General features: G+C 43.5%; 1 long non-coding RNA gene across 3 annotated transcripts; it reads left to right on the plus strand.

The window, feature by feature from the left end:
* Positions 1–2,356: 2,356 nt before the first annotated feature.
* LOC144693326 (uncharacterized) lies at positions 2,357–11,283 on the plus strand. 3 transcript variants are annotated; one of them, XR_013579511.1, is made up of 3 exons: positions 2,357–2,519; positions 7,206–7,334; positions 8,018–11,283. It is a non-coding gene; the product is annotated as an uncharacterized LOC144693326 (long non-coding RNA). The 3 variants fall into 3 exon arrangements; XR_013579510.1 differs by lacking the exon at positions 2,357–2,519 and adding an exon at positions 2,665–3,006; XR_013579512.1 differs by lacking the exon at positions 2,357–2,519 and adding an exon at positions 3,101–3,692.
* Positions 11,284–13,219: the final 1,936 nt, after the last annotated feature.

Raw genomic sequence — 13,219 nt, forward strand, 5'->3', positions numbered from 1 at the left:
TAGCACAAGCGGGAGTACGTTTAAATCGAGAGAAGTGTCTGTTCCAAGCTAAGGAGGTAGTTTACTTGGGCCACAAGGTTGATGCGCAGGGCCTGTATCCTGTGGAAGAAAAAGTCCAGGCCATTCGCGAGGCACCTGCCCTGAGAAATACTAGAGAGCTTGAGGCCTTCTTAGGCATGGTAAACAATTACAGCCGATTCTTCCCAAACCTCTCGACTGTGCTGGCCCCATTGTACAGCCTGTTTAAGGAGAGCCAGAAATGAAGTTGGCAAGCCCTGCACCAGGATGCCTTCCTGAAAGTGAAACGATTGTTAAGATTGTCGGCCTTGTTGGTCCACTTTGACCCCAAGAAGGAATTAATTTTAACATGTGATGCGTCCCCTTATGGAGTAGGGGCTGTCCTTTCACGTCGAATGGCGGATGGCTCCAAACGACCCATTGGTTTTACATCTCACACACTCAGTGTCGCAGAGTGACGATATTCCCAGATTGAAAAGGAGGGCTTATCTATTGTGTTTGGTGTCCGGAAGTTTCATCAATGCCTCCACGGTCACCATTTCCATATTATAACTGACGACAAGCCCCTACTGGGATCATTTGGAGAAAACAAAGCGATACCACCTATTGCATCAGCTTGCATCCAGAGATGGGCACTAATATTAGCCGCCTACGAATACACTTTTGTTCACCGTTTGGGAACTCAAATCACACATGCTGACACACTAAGCTGCCTTCCCCTGCCAGCTAATAATGGGGAGGCTCCGATTCCACAGTCTTAAGTGTTAAATTTTCTGGATTCCTCCCCTGTTCAGGCCAGGCAAATCTGTGAGTGCACAAGCCAGGATCCACTATTGTCTAACGTCTGGGAACAAGTCTTGAATGGTTGGTCAGGTGGATCTAAATCGGAGGAGATGAAGCTCTATACTGATTGCAAAATGAACTCTCCTGCCAGGACGGCATATTACTCTGGGGAGCAAGGGTTATTGTGCCCCCGAGGGGGCGAAGGCCATTATTAGCCTAGCTACATAGTGCTCACCCAGGCATTAGCAGAATGATGATGCTCGCATGCAGCTATTTGTGGTGGCCAGGCATGGACTTGTATACAGATACCCTGGATAGATACCCTGGTCAAAAGCTGTCCTCAATGCCAGCAGTTGCAAAAGCTCCCTCCTTAACTCCATTGCACCCATGGGAATGGCTGGGCCGGCTGTGGGTGCACCTCAGTGTCAATTACATGGGACCCTTCTTGGGCACAATGTTCCTTTTACTGATTGACTCTAAATGGATGGACGGCTATGAAGTCCGGTAGCCCACGTTGGCTGCCACCATAGACCGTTTGCATGTCTTGCAGTGCGTGGGTTGCCGCAGGTCCTTGTGTCCGACAATGGGACTGCTTTCACCAGCAGGGAGTTCCATAGGTTCACGGCCCTTAGTGGCATTACCCATATCAAAACCTCACCCTACCACCCAGCATCGAACGGCATGGCTGAGCGGGCAGTCCAAACCTTTAAATCCGGGATGAAAAGATGGAAGGGGATCCCATCGGCACAAGATTGTCCCGGTTCTTGTTCACATACCGGACCATGCAACACATGACGACTGGCATTGCCTCTGCAGAACTACTAATGAAAATACGTCTCCGCACCTGCCTGACCCTTATCTGGCCGACTTTAGAGGGGAGGGTGGAGAAAAGCCAAGATGCGCAGAAGACCAGGCACAATGGTTATGGTCGCGAAAGAATTTTCACGGTGGGAGATGCGGTCCTCATGAAGAACTTTGGAGATGGGCCCAATTGACTGTTAGGCGAGGTGAGTGCAGTAACTGAACCCCTCTCCTATGGTGTTTCGGTAACTGGCCGAATAATTGGACAACACATGGATCATCTCCGCAAAAGAACACCAGTCCCACAAGAAGAAATGCAGTCTTCATCTACGTTTGAGGTTGTGCCACATGTAGAGGACAGGTCGCACGATTTGGAAGCACCTGTGGGACCCGAGGGGGTCAGGGAGACAAACCTGCCAACATCCACTGAGGAACCTAGTGGATAACTGTCCTCTGAAAAGGAGGTCTCGGGAACACTAGCTGAGGTTGTTGGGCTACAACATTCAACCTGTCAAAGAAGGGCCTCCGGAGAGACTTGACCTGTAAATAGTTATTATGTAACTAGTTAATGTGTTTTAAGCTTGTTAGCTGTACTTTTAAGTAAAGGGGGATGTAAAGTGAGGTACCCTGTCCCTTTAAGAGAATGCAAGTGTATTGATCATGTGACAGCACTGACGAATCACTGTACGGCGTGGGCAACTGGGCACTGTAAGTCCAGCTCTGGAGATTTCTGAATGAGTACATATGATCTGGTGCTCTGCCCCATGTCTCAATAAGCCATCAATATTTATTCTTACATCAGTATCATCCCGTTATTGATTGCAAACAGCAATCGAATAGAACATAGGAAGGCGTGTAGTTAAAGTTCAGTTGGCCAACAAACTCATTTATCCAAGACATAAAACTCCCCAATGCAGGTATTCCCTGTTTAAAGCGCGTTCTAATAGCGTGTTTTTGTTTTAGCGCGGTTTGTAAATTAGAGACGCTCCCCAAATTACGCTGCCTCCATTTTCGCTTTAGCACAGTCACTGAGCATGCTCAGTTTCTTTTTTTAAAAAAACAACTTCTGCTTCGGCGACCAACCCGCTCACTGCCTCCCTCTTTGACTCTCCTGCTCGCCGCTTCCTTCTCACTTGCCACTTCCTTCCCCGATCCTCCTGCTCGTTCCCTCCCTCCTACTCACAGCCCCTCTCGCTCCCTCGTGCACTTCCTCCCTTTCGTCAACCCTCTCCTGAGCCCCCGCTCGTAGAGTTCAAGAAAGGGAAACAGTGAGTGAGAGGGAGTGGTAGAGGAAAGCGACAAGCAGGGGGGTCGGGGAGGGAGGCAGCGAGTGGGAGGGTCGGCGATTGGGTAGGTCGGTGAGCTGGAAGTGGTGAGCTGGAGGGAGGAAGCAGTGAGCAGGAGGTAAGCAGAAAGAGTTTTAAAGTAATTAAAGTTTTTAAATTATTAGTTTAGTTAGTACGAGGATTTTTGGCCCAGCTAGGCAGCCAATAGGTTTTTAATGTAAATATTACAGGAGAGGAACGTCATCCACCCTTATTACATGTTTCCTTATGGGAAAGTGATTTCCGTTTAGCACATTTTCATTTAGCATGCCGTTCTTTAGGAACACAGCTGGAGTGCTAAACAAAGGATAGTTGTAGTCCCATCTCTTTGTGGAAAATAAATGGCTGGTCTGACCTATCATTATTCTCCAGTTTCAACTTTGCCACCAAGATAATTATCCTTTAGATTTTGACATTACGATTGTACGAATGGGTTCTGCTACTTTTCTCTATAGTTCCTGAGGATCCAAAGATCCATCCACCTGCCTGCTTCATATCTAGTTTCAGCCTTATTTCCTCCAGAAACCCTCCTAGTGCTTCTGCCTACATCCTTTACTTTTACTTAATACCTCCCCAGTCCCCAGGTCAAGATACATTCCTCAACCAACTAAATAAAAAACTAATTATCTGGTAATTTATCTCATTGCTATTTGGAGCTTGCTGTGTCAAAATTGGCTCCTGCATTTTCTACATTACAAGTGACTACACTTCAAAAGTACTTAACTGGCTGTCAAGTACTTTGGGACATCCTGAGGGTGTGGAAAGGTGTAGTATAAATATAAGCCCTTTCTTGCTTCACTAACTCCCCTGTAGCTTTTAGCTTTTTGTCTTTATTCCCTGTATTAATTGCTAATTGAGAAACTTCAATCTGCAAAAAAATTCCTTTAGCTCTGCTGCCCTGTCATCTCCATTCTGTGTCTGCACCTATTCACCATGAGCGATACCCTGAATTCCTTTAATAAACCCACTAAAAGTAAATCATCAGAAATTATACTGCAGTGTTTAAGAGCTGTGGTGTGTTTCCCTGTAAAAGGTTAGCTGCACTGTTAAGGCTGCCCACAGGCACATACATTATCCAATTTATAGAAATCCATGAATTTCGTAAATAAAAAAACTGGGTATTAATCAGCATCAGACATGCATAGCCCATTTTAATGATGGTTTGCTTCAGCTTGGCTGTCGCTCTTTCGCCAATTCTTATCAACCTTTATCTCTGTGCAGTCTGACTAACTCAGAACTAAAGCCTTTGCGAAATAAATTGATGACTGAAATATTAGTCCGGATTTTAACGGAGTGCATTTGGGGCGGGCAGTACAGTTTCCCTTGGACTCCTCAGCGTGAGGCCTGGGCCTTTTACAGCCTGCATGGGCCTCAATTGAATAAAAATGTTGGGCTGCCCTCCCGATGTAGATGTGAATCAGGCAGCCAGCCGAAATCTTGAGCATCACTTCCAGACCTAGCATATTAAATGTAGGGATGTACTTCTAAACAGGACAGGAGAAATTATCACAGGGGATGTGGAAATGATATTGTTGAGGAAATATTTGTGTCTGTCTTCGCACAAATTACATATCAGTAACAGAGGGTAATGTCGGGGCTAAAAGAATGAGGAACTTAAGGTAATTCGTATCAGCCAAGAAAAACTACTGGAAAAACTTAAGGACTAAAATCCGACAAATCCCCAGGACCTGTTGGCCAATGTCTTAGGGTTCTAAAAAGGGTAGCTGCAGAGATGTTGAATGCATTGGTTATGATTTTTAAAAATTCTCTAGGTTCCAGTATAGTCCCAGCAGATATTGGCAGTTAGCAAATGTAACTCTGCAATTCAAAAAAGAAGGGAAAGGCAAACAGGTTACTACAGGCCAGTTAGCCTGACATCATCCGTCAGGAAAATGCTGGAATCTATTATTAGGAAGTCTTAACAATACACTTAGAAAATCATAGTATGACAAAAGTCAACATGATTTCACGAAAGGGAAATCATGGTTGACCAATTTATTTGTTATTTGAGGATGTAATTAGTAGGGTAGGCAAAGGGGAACCAGTAGATGTAGCACACATGGATTTCCAAAAGCCATTCAGTTAACTGCCACAAAATAAGGTTAATACGCAAGATAGGGCCTCATGGAGTTGGGGGTAATATATTAGTCTGGATTGAGGATTTGTTAACAGAGGGGAAACGAGGAGTAGGAATAAATGGGACATTTTCAAGTTGGCAGGCTGTGGCTGGTGGAGTACCACAAGAATCAGTGCTGGGGCCTCAGCTATTTACAATATATATTAATGACTTAGTCAAAGAGACAGAGGCAAATGTATCTAGGTTTGCTGACAATACAAAACTAGGTGGGAATGTAAGCTGCGAGGAAGACACAAAGAGGCTACATATGTAGACAGGTTAAGCGAGTAGGCAGATGAAGTGTAATGTGAGGATATGTGAGAGTATTCATTTGGTAGTAAAAATAGAAAAACAGTATTTTTTAAATGGCGTGAAACTTGTAAATGTTGATGTTCAGATGGGCTTAGGTGTACTAGGTAAAAAGAACACAGCAAGTTAGCATACGGGTACAGCAAGCAATTAGGAAGGCAAATAGCACGTTGGCCTTTATTGCAAAGGGAATGCAATAATTTGTACAGGGCTCTGTTAAGACCAGAGCTGAAATACTGTATGCAGTTTTGTTCTCAATATTTAAGGAAGGATATACTTGCATCAGAGGTATTCTTGCAAAGGTTCATGAGATTGGGATCTGGGATGAGACGGTTGGCCTATGATGAGAGGCTGGGTAAATTAGGCCTATACACTCTGGACTTTAGAAGAATGAGAAGTGATCTCTTGAAACACACATGGTTCTGAAGGGGCTTGACAAGATAGGCACTGAAAGGTTATTCCCCCTGACTGATGAATCTAGAACATGGGGCACAGTCTCAGGAAAAGGATTGAGATGAGGAGCAATTTCTTCACTCAAATGGTTGTGGATGCTCCATCATTGAATATATTTAAGGTTGAGATAGATAGATTTTTGGGTTCTCAGGGAATCAAGGGATATGGGGAGAGGGTGGAAAAATTGAGTAATGGTGATCAGCCATGATCATAATGAATAGCTGATAGGGTTGCCAACTGTGATTAAACCTATTCCTGGAGGTTTCATCATATGACTTTCTCCCATGCTCCTACCATTAGTCGGCCAACACATCCATCCTTGTGACATACTGCCTCCCTACACCAACTTGAAAGCAAAAAGACTCATTACCCAATTGGATGATGCTTGACTGTCAGCCAAACTGCCATTCCCCCCGTTTTCAATATTTCTATATCCGGTTCTTAAAGCTAGGTTGCATCATTGTTTTGACTGGTGGCCTCTGCAACTCATGTGGACTTTTTTTTCAGGAAGTCTTACCTAATCTTCAGTACCTGGCATAGAGAGAGCTTAGAACAGAAAAGCTCCACTTACAATAGTCGCTTACTAACTCATAATAATAGCACCCTTGATGATGGAAAAGTCTCGGAGGCTAATAAGATGACAAAAAGTTCGTATAAGTCACTTGCAGCCCAGAAATTCCACTGGAAAAACACAAAGGACCAAATTGCCTACTCAACGCCATCATGCCATATTTTATGTTAGCGCAGGGGCTGGCCCATCTGATTCGGGGCTATAAAATCCAGCCCAAAGATTACATTGAGCTGCAGCTTATTGACCCTTTACTTTAGCTTCAGTTCTCCTGATTCCAATCTCATCAATCCTACATATTCCTCTGGGTGTGGCTCCTGCACTTTAGCATAAACTCTATGTTGCAGTGTGGATGGCATCATCGAACCATGACTCTTGCATTTAAATAAGGCCTCCGCCTGCCTGAGAAGGGAGACATTCTCCTGCCTGAAAACATCACTGCGAAATGGCAGTGGATGCAACCAACATTTTTCACCACCTATTTGTCTCGTTCACATGGGGCAGGCTGGGTTAAAGTCCAGGCTATCGATTCACTAAATCTAAAAAGAGGAAATGATGGAGATGGAATAATTAGGAATCGGGCTGGGATTTTGAGATTGAGGGCTGGGTGCTGGAAAGTGAATTCATTTCCAAGGGAACAGTGAGGCAATGGCATTTATACATCCTCCTCCCCACATGTTCATCAGTGAAAACAGCAGGAAATGCACTTTTGTCCTGTTAAAGATAACCTGTATACATATCTATGAAATGGCTAGGGAAAGGTGCCTGGAAATGTATTGAATAATACCAGTGCAGGTAATACAAAATTAATTTCAGCTTATATTTTCTGCAGGGCTGCAATACCCCTGGAAGCATGGTGGACTGTGATTTCCGTCACCTGATGGTATGAGCACCAACCACATCAAAGTTTCTGGGATTAGAATGCCATGCAGATATCGGATGAGCTGTGGGGGCTGAGGACGTGCGTGATTGGGAGCTTGCTAGTTTGAGGGGAGCTGCTGCAAGATTCAAACACCTGCATCAACTTAAAAGGGGCGACAATTCTCAGAAAACCACAAAGATCCATTTCATACAGAGTCTGAAAGGTCCACTCTAAGCATTCCGCAGGGTTGCTGATGCTGTAGTGCAAATCCTACTACAGGAGGCTCAAAGAATCAAGAAAGCTTGATTTGGTATAGAGATGGAGAACCCTCAATGAGAAAAACTCAAGGCAAATGAGTAGAGGGGGCCAGAGCTCTTTGTGCCAACTCCACAATCCCACGAACCAGCTCTCAGTGCAGGAAGAAGTTTAATGGCTTTAAGGGATTCGAGAAAATAAGAGAACTCAGCCACAACTTCTAAAAATGCACTTACATAAGCATGTCTGCAATTAGTTACAGTGTTCTTCTCTCACACTTTGGAAAAGTGCTTGAATTGGTTAGCCTTAATACCGAGGAGACATCGTGGTGGCCTTTACATCTCTAGCCTTCTGTTTGAAGTGATTTTTGACACACAGACAGGCATGTAATCACTCTACTAAAAGCGTCAAATGGAATCTAACTGCATGTAGCTGTCATTGTGCTATTGTAGGCTGCATGCAGACACCTGGGTTATTGTTCTTATTGGTCTTGGAAGGTAATTCTCATTTTTTCTATCTTTTTAAAGGAATAAGATCGTTCATACTAGCTGGGAATGTCTGGCAGCGGATGGTGGATCCTGCCACAGTGTATACAACAAGCCATTCAAACTGCTACTGGACCGGAAGATCCCGCTGGCTGGAGGGGCCAGAAAATAATGGCCTTGAGATTTCTTACCTCACATGAGGAGAAAGTTTTATAGATCCAGGGGAGAAAGATCATAAAGGGTGTTGAAGATGGGGGAAGCAGGCCAGCATATGCCACATGAGGATTTATTTTTAGCACATTCTGTGTCTCTTAATTGTTACAGAACAATAATTGGAAAGCCACATGTCACTCTTTTGGCTCCAAGTGACATGTGAGCCACATTATTCAGGAACCCATTCCAACCCCTCTATCTTTCTATTCCCTTTGTGGATGTGCCACAGCCTGAGGAAAATGCACATTTCTGATTATCTAGTGATGCTAGTATTTCACTTCTTGCTTCCTCACTCACTGTATACCCCCCCCCCCCCCCACCCCCCGTTCATTAACAATTTAGTGAAGAAGAAAGGCATGCACTGTTTGAAATACAGAGAATAAATGTGCAGGAATAGCTGGTGGTGGCACCCAACAATGACATGGCCTTAACATGGAGAATCAAATAGAGAGGTCGAGAAGCATAGGTAGGAAATTCTAGAGCCTTGGCAACTGAAGGCTACAGAGATAGGAAGGACTTTTAAAAACAAAGATGAGAATTTAAAAACTGAGGCATGGCTGGACTGGCAGCCAGTGTAGGTCAGCGAGCACAGGGATGATGTGTGAGTGGGATCTGGTGCACGTCGGAATATGGGCAGCAGATCTTTGTATTGCTGCCACAGAATCCTTGGAGTGTAATCCTACTTCAGCAGGGATGCAAATGGATGATACCTATTATACACTCTGTCCAATTTTCATTTCCATGGATACTCTCGCAGGCACTTGTTACAACCAGGATGGAAGGAGTGCACAGATTATCTAGCCCCACTACTCTGCAGGTCACACCATTAGTTTAAAAATTTAACTCACTCACCAAAATGGCCAATTGTTTTTTTTTACCTTCGCTACTGTTAGACCCAGAATAAAAGAGACTTCAACCAGGCATCTTTCAATAAACTCAGAATGATTGATTTATTATAAGATAGGCTAGGCCTGTATCCACTGGAGTTTAGAAGAGTAAGAGGCAACTTTATTGAAACATAAGATTCTGAGTGGTCTTGAGAGGGTGAATGTGGAAAGGATGTTTCCTCTTGTGGGAGAATCTAGAACTCGGGTGTCACTTTCAAAATAAGGGGTTGCCCATTTAGGACAGAGATGAGGAAAAAAAATTTCTCTCAGTGGGTTGTAAGACTTTGGAATTCTCTTCCTCAAAAGGTGGTTGAGGCAGAGTCCTTGAATATCTTTAAGGCAGAAGTAGATAGAATCTTGATAAGCAAGCATGTGAAAGGTTATTGGCGGTAGACAGGAATATGAGGTAAAAATCAGATCAACAACAATCTCATTGAATGGCGGAGCAGGCTTGATGAGCCAAGTGGCCTACTCTTGCTCCTAATTTGTATGTTCATGTGTAACAAAACTTCTTTTTTAAACTGAGTTGCGAAACTGGTTAACACACAATTGTAATCTGGAAGTATAACTATCTGCCCCTTTTAAAATTCCCCATGCACACACAAACAATCAAAGGACAAACAGATAGGGTCTCTGCAGAGATGGGCTTTGGAGGATAGGCTTTATAAAATAAAGGATAAAGTTCACAGGTTTTAAATGCTGTCAATCTGGTGCTCCCTCGTATGAAGATGGGCTGCTGATCCCAGTGGGTGTATGGAAGTTCTCACCAATAGAGCTTTGGCATGGAGGAGAATATAGCTGGATCAATCCTTCTTGCCTCCATCTATTGGGTTTCCAAAGACAGACAAGTTCCACTGAGAGGAGAGTTCTTAGCTGGATACTGATAACCACTTTATTTCAGGCAAGGCAAGAAGGCGAGCTGGGCAGCTTTTTACTTTCTTGATGCAGTCCCAACTGAATTCAAAAGACCAAGTCCAAAACTGAAAGCTCATTCCTGTCATATGATTTCTAGTAAATCACTAGTCTTTGCCTTTAAACCAGTTTTTTTTCGCATCCATTAAAATAATTGCAGTATAAACAAGCAAACAGCTTTTCCCTCTTAATTACCATGCTGCTGAGGTGATTTCTTGGAAAAGGAATGCTTACTCCCAGCCCAAAGGTGAACTTATGACCTTTTTGTAAAAAGAAGTGTCCAAATAATGCAATGTCTTTCCAAATTTCAGAAGAAAAATACAGTTCGTGGAGATATGGTTTTCCCAACACACTAAGCACCCCTGGTTTGCCCAGCAGGAAAATGAGCCCTATGGTTTGAAGGGCCGGGAAGTTTGGGGGTTCGTGTTCACAAGATGTTAACAGCGGTATCATATTTATGTAGGTTATAGACATCACATTTACAGTCAGGTGAGCAGGGTATACAATCCAATGGAATGATGCTTGGACGTGATCGGGCCAATTTTAAGCTGCCTGCTCAGCAGAAACCAATGGATGGGCAGTTAAAATAGCCATAGCAATCCTGCCACTTTACCACGAGTTGCAATCTTAATCTCTTTGAGCAGATGAAGGTACACCTGATGGAATGCAGCAGGACCCTTCTTTAAGTAGGCAGATCGGACTCCTATAATGTCATCAGGACCCCCATTTCAATTTTAAGCTGAGGCCTGTGCAGAGAAGCAACCACGGGCTTCTCCACCAGAATAACCTGGCGGCAAGAGGAACTGAGGTCAGAAGAGCCCCTAGAAAAATAAGTTCATTTTCTTTCCTTTTGTGGGCCAGCAGGAGCAGGATGCTGCCAGGTGGCATTATCCCTCGAGTTCCACCTCCTTTTCTGATGCCCAGGAAAAGGAGGCAGGTGCCTGGTAGAAATGAATCCCACCCCCAAATCGCTGCTCCCCAGCCCAGCTTAGGCTTTTTCCAGGTTCAGACAGTTCAGGCCTTCAGCCTCCAATTCCACCAGCCTTAATGTATCTGGTCAGTTTACTTTGGCCAAATTCCTGAGACCTGCGTGTCACCGTGTCAGAGCGCAGTGACTTAGGTAGGAGTGACTTAGATCAGAGGAAATCACATTTAATATTTGAGAGAAGAGATAGAGAGCTAAATAGAGAACTTGTCATGTGGGAAATTGCAGATGTGAGTTGATATCTTACCTCAACAGCATGCCAAGCTATCAGACCGCCAATTATGTCTAAAATAAACTGGTTACCTAGGAAACCTGAGCTGGTTTGTTTTGAATTCAGGTTGAAATGCCTCAGCGGAGTTTGGACAAAAGTATGCTGCATTTTGGAAAATAACATGGGACAGCATTCACCCTAAGATGTCTTGAGCCATGAGCTTCTCTTTGTCTGAGACTACGTTCATCTTATCAGAGACCACGTCAATTGTTTCTTTTGCAGGTGTTAAGAAGCAGCTCAAGTTGGAAGAAATAGAAATGCGGCAGTAATAGAATGAAATAATTTAGCACTGTTTCCTCATCAAAATGGCAGCAGCTAACTAAGATACAGCAACTGTATCTATTGCATACCCAACCAGACTCATCAATTCTGAAGGTCAATTGCAGCATGAACATATTGTTTAACTTCTTCTGCAGAACATCCTGCAATGAATTAAGTGAGGTGCTAGTGTTCTGGAATTCTTTTAATGTTGGTTGTGCGTCAGATTTAGAAGTGTCAGAGCAATGGACAACAATTTTCCTAACCACTGGCCTTCCCTCATATTGGAGTAAAGATGGCACAGGCCAGCAAATGCCTAAAAATGTTCAGCTGACCCGTACTAATGGGAAGTTTAGTTTACCCACATTCTGCAAAAATGATGGCCTGCAGCATGTGGCCATTTATATTTGATACAAGTAGCTTGTTACTCCCGGCAACCTGGCAAGTAAAGCACTTCCTCAGGTGGATTTCTGGCATTGAAGGAGCCTGCACTAATTTTATTACAGAACCTGAGCTGCGCCCAGCAGAACCTCTGTAACATTAATGCATCATTAGTTAAAAATAACAACCATTACTCTGTTATCTCCAGTAATGTGGATGTCATAGAACTTAAATGTAACACTGACAAGCCATGTGTTTATACTACATTCATTTCATTTCTTTTTGAATTCAATCTCAGGATGTATGTTCTGAAGAAATATCCTTGACCTGTTTCTCTCTCCACAGATGTTACCAGACCTGTTGAGCATTTCTAGCATTTACTGTTTTTATTTCAGGCTATTAAGGGAGATGGTGGTGTAGTGGTAATGTCAATGGACTTGTAATCCCATAGCCCAGACTAATACTTTGCAGACATGGGTTCAAATCCCACTACAGCATTGGGTGGAATTTAAATTTAATTTTTTTTTAAAAATCTGGAATTGAAAGTTAGTCTCAGTAATCGTGACCATGAATCTATTGTCGATTATTGTAAAAACCCATTTGGTTCCCTAGTGCCCTTTAGGGAAGGAAATCTGCCTTCCTTATCTGGTCTGGCCTCCATGCGACTTCAGACCCGCAGCAATATGGTTGACTCTTAACTGCCCTTTGTAAAAGCCTAGCAAGCCACTCAGTTCAAGAACAATTTAGGGAAGGACAACAAATGGCAGACTTGCCAACGAGGTCCACATCCCATGAAATAATAAAGAAAAAAAAATGTGTGCATCACAGGCTAAGCCAACATTTATTGCCAATCCCTAGATGCCCTTAGGAAGGGGGTACCTTGGCCTTCTTCTTGTTCGATACTGCTGAGTGCCTTGCTAGGAAACCTTACAGGGCAGTTAAGAGTCAACCACATTGGTGTAGTACTGGAGTCATATGGAGGTCAGACTGGAAAAGGATGGCAGACTAGTGAACCAGTTGGGCTTTTAGGACAATCTGACAACTTTGATCACTTTTCACTGATACCAGCTTTTTTAAGTTCCCAGATTTTTTAAAAAACAATTCAAATTCTCAAACTGGATTTCAACTCACATTCTCTGGATTATTGGTTCAGGTCTCTGGTGTGCAGAGGCTGCACTTCAAAAGTACTTTGCTGGCTGTGGAAAGCTTTGGGGCATCCTAAGCTCTTTCTTCCTTTTTCTTAATGGTATCCTTAAAGTGAGCTCCATTGGTCTCATGTGGGTTGGAAAGCAAGCATGAGGAAAAGTGCATGTTTGAATTTACCTTTTTCTATTCTT

The sequence above is a fragment of the Cetorhinus maximus genome, chromosome 18 (genome assembly GCF_964194155.1).
Source record: "Cetorhinus maximus chromosome 18, sCetMax3.hap1.1, whole genome shotgun sequence".
In the NCBI taxonomy this organism is placed as follows: domain Eukaryota; kingdom Metazoa; phylum Chordata; class Chondrichthyes; order Lamniformes; family Cetorhinidae; genus Cetorhinus; species Cetorhinus maximus.